Source organism: Ipomoea triloba, chromosome 11 (assembly GCF_003576645.1).
Source record: "Ipomoea triloba cultivar NCNSP0323 chromosome 11, ASM357664v1".
Classification (NCBI taxonomy): domain Eukaryota; kingdom Viridiplantae; phylum Streptophyta; class Magnoliopsida; order Solanales; family Convolvulaceae; genus Ipomoea; species Ipomoea triloba.
The window spans coordinates 5958030-5962356 of NC_044926.1; the positions used below are offsets into that span (position 1 = coordinate 5958030).

Consider the following 4327-nt stretch of genomic DNA (forward strand, 5'->3'; position numbering starts at 1 on the left):
ATGAATAATGTGAGAATAAAGTGGTAATTTAAATTCTAGTGTTTGGTTTGCAAGAATATATAATTACGGGGAATTTCAATTCCAATGTTTGGTTTACATGGGAATTGAAAGGGAATAAGTAGTATAAAGTCCAAAATGGTTATTATTATTATTATTATTATTATTAATCCTAAATGACCAAATTAAAATTTTACTTTTAAAAATTTATGTAGCATGTTGTAAATGAACTTTAGAATTGCATAACGAAAGCAGTAAAATAGATAAGGGAGTTTTGATAAAACATATTCGATTGAAGTTGGCCTACTGATTGACGTTCTGGGTTGAGAGTAGAGAAGAGACGCAATAATGGAAAGAGAGAGGCCAACCATCAATTTTAGGTTAAAAAAGAGAGGTAATTTTGTCTCAAAGTTTTTTTTTTCTTCCTAAAATCCATGGAATTGAAATACAATGGGCGAAGGGGACATAGGATTCTAGTTCCATGAAAATGAGAGAATTTCTATTTCATGTAATTGCAATTCCCTCCAACCAAACGAAAGAGTTTGTTTGTCTTCGAAATTATGTGAAAATTAAATGGGAATGAAATTATAATTTTCTCCAACCAAACGCCCAATAAGGATTATGATTAGCCTTACTTTTTTCCTTTAAACCTCACCAGTTTACTTTTTTTTCATTGGTTTTGAGTTTTGACTTCTCAAGCCAATTGTATTTCTTATATTCCATGTGAAGAGGGATATGATGGCGATAATAATCATAATATAGATAAATATTTGGAGGTTTATCTTTAGTAGTCATGACAAGCTTAGTTTACTTAATTAATGATTTTTACTTTTTTTTTTTTTTTTTTGAAATTTAGTTACTTTTACGATGAGATAAGGGCAATCCTATAAGAAGTTTTTTTTTATAGAATATTTAAAGTAAAGTAGTTGAACTGAAAAAGAGGTAGGTACGGAGAGGAATAAAAAACTTAATTCATTAGGACGAGTTATGGTGTGTTTGATCGCACATGAGAATCAGAATCAGAATGAGTATCAAATATTTGGTAAGCGCAATGAGTTTTGGTGAAATTATTTTATATGTTTGATAGTAGGGTGGAAGATGAATGATTATTAATAGTTAGGGAAGAGGAGGAGGAGAAAGGGAAATGAAACTTTTATTATTTTATTAAGAAATAAATTTTACAATTAATGGAATAATCAAAATCTATAATAATGTTTTAAAAACTTGTCAACTAAACACTAGCTTAATTTTTACAATTTTTCAAAAAAAAGAAAAGGTATGCACTGTGCAGTGGGCTCGCGCTCTTAGCGGCCACGCGACTCTCACAGACTTGTGAGAGACTGAAAGTGTAAAAAGGCTACAATCTTTTTTTAATTATTTATTTCCTCTTCCTCCCATCTTGTTGGCACATTAAAACGAACAAAAACTTAACGAAAGGGATTTACAAATGTAACAACAACAAAGTAACCCACCTACACTGCTACACACCAATTTATGAAAAATGTTCATATGAGATCGTTTCACATGTTTTTATTTATAAGTCAGGTCGAGTTAATATTAAAATGTAATCTTAATAAGAAATAAAATATTTATTATTTATGAAAAAAATTATAATACACTTTCCATATAAATAGCATGATTGTAATAATTATAAACTATTTAATACTTTAATAGCTAATATTAAATATTAAATATTACCTAAAAAAACATCTAGAGTTTAAACAATTTAGGATTATTTTGCTCAAAATTATGTTATTTTGAGTGAAATAACCCATTAAAAAAAAATAGCTAATCGGCCGACTAGTCGGCCTAGGAGGCCTAGGCGGTCAACGCCTAAGTGGCGCTTAAGCGGGCTAGGTGGCCTATTCAGTCGCCTAGCTAGCCGGCTGGCCGCCTAGACCACCGGTTATAGTTATACGCTAGGCTGATGGCCGGCGCCTAGCGCCTAGGCGACGATTAATCGGCGCCTACGCAGATTTTCGCAAAACTGATAAATAGTAAACAGTTTATTCAGGATAAGACATAGTATTTCTATAATAAGTCCTAAACTTTCATTATTTCTTCTATTTTTTTCTTCTTCTTATTTCATACTTTACCAATCCTTTCCAGCCCAAATATTCAATGCCCTACCAGCGGGGTTCAATCCTGTAACCACCTAATCATCGGAAACTTGAACCTCATCGGCACCCTCCCTCACCGTTCCATCCACGATTTGTCGCAGAAATACGGCCCCATTATGCAGCTCCGGTTTGGGTCCTTCCCGGTGGTCGTCGGATCCTCTGTTGAAATGGCCAAGATTTTCCTTAAAACCATGGACATCAACTTTGTTGATAGGTAATAATGTTAATTATTTTATTATATGTAAAATAAACATTTATATATGATCCACATTCTCACGTACAGTATAATTTACTTACGTATTGTAATCAATACGCTGTTTGTAATGTGTTTCCAGACCCAAAACTGCGGCAGGGAAGTACACAACGTATAATTATTCCGATATTACTTGGTCCCCATATGGCCCGTACTGGCGGCAGGCGCGTCGAATATGCCTTATGGAGTTATTCAGCGCCAAGCGCCTCGATTCTTATGAGTACATTCGCTCCCAGGAATTGAAATCCATCCTCTGTGAGCTCTACACCACATCGTCTACCCGGCACCCAATACTCTTGAAGGATTATTTGTCGACCCTGAGTTTGAACATCATTAGTCAGATGGTGCTCGGAAAGAATTACCTGAATGAGTCTTAGGGAGCAATTGTAAGCCCTAATGAATTCAAGAAGATGTTAGACGAGTTGTTCTTGCTCAATGGGGTGTTGAACATCGGTGATTCAATCCCCTGGATCGATTTCTTGGACCTGCAAGGGTACATTAAGAGGATGAAGGCATTGAGCAAGAAGTTCGATAGGTTTTTGGAGCATGTTCTTGATGAGCATAATGCTAGGAGAGTGGCAGAGGGGGACAGTTTTGTGGCTAAGGATATGGTGGATCTTCTGCTCCAATTGGCTCATGATCCTAGCCTGGAAGTCAAGCTTGAGAGGCATGGAGTAAAAGGTTTCACCCAGGTTTGTATTTCAGACAATGTGTTTGGCAAAAAAAAACTTGTAGTTTAGCAGACTACATGCAATTATGCTTCCTAACCGAACTTATATGTTTATTCATTAATTAGGACTTGTTGGCTGGTGGAACAGAGAGCTCTGCTGTGACAGTGGAATGGGCATTTTCTGAGCTCCTAAAGAAGCCAGAGGTAATCAAGAAGGCGACAGATGAACTAGACCACGTGATCGGGCAAAAGAGATGGGTAGAAGAGAAGGACATGCCAAATCTTCCATACATACAAGCAATAGTTAAGGAGACTATGAGATTGCACCCAGTGGGTCCGATGCTGGCTCCACGCCTTTGCCGCGAGGACTGCAAGGTTGCTGGATATGACATTCCTAAAGGCACTCGAGTCTTGGTCAGCGTTTGGACCATCGGGAGGGACCCAACATTATGGGACGACCCGAATGAATTCATTCCTGATAGGTTTATTGGAAATGATATTGATGTCAAAGGGTGCGATTTTAAGCTCTTACCATTTGGTGCGGGAAGAAGAATGTGCCCCAGCTATAGCCTAGGCCTCAAGGTCATTCAAGCTAGCTTGGCTAACTTCTTACATGGGTTCAATTGGAAATTGCCTAATGATGTGACTCCAGATAAGCTGAACATGGAAGAGATCTTTGGGCTTAGTACACCAAAGAAAATCCCACTCGCCACTAGCATCGAGCCAAGGCTTCCAAAGCATGTCTACTCCGTTTAGGATAGCATAAGTTGGAGTGTAAGTGTGTAACTGTTCAAGTTAATAAAGAAAGTCTCTCCCCTTTACTATTGGTCATTTGCATCCCGTACGCAATTGTTGCTCATAAATGAGTTACTCCAAATTTGTGTCTCAATACACAATTGTTGCTCATAATAAAGAAGTAGTTGGCAATCTTAACAAGCATTACTCTCATTTGTGTCCCCTTTGCATTATTCTTTCCCGCAAACAAGAGTGGTGTGGCTTGAAGGATTCGAGCCCATTACCTACAAGGGGTAAGGGGAGGGAAAGGCGTAAGAGGCGCATTGGCTAATCTTGATACTCACATGCAATTCAAAACTTCAAGAAATATAAGTGCAAGAATATGAAATAGAGAACTTAACTTTAAGATTTAATTGCAAGAAAGAATCTGGAATTTGATGTGTAATGTGCAAGTACAATGTATATAATCTTCCTCTAAATCTTCTAGGATTGATGGATTACAATGTAGAAGAGTTTTTGGAAGGGTTCCTAGAGAAGAATCTATCTGGGAAA

General features: G+C 37.0%; 1 pseudogene; it reads left to right on the top strand.

Moving 5' to 3' along the window:
• On the top strand, positions 1 to 3796 carry LOC115997028 (annotated as a pseudogene).
• The last annotated feature ends 531 nt before the right edge of the window (positions 3797 to 4327 follow it).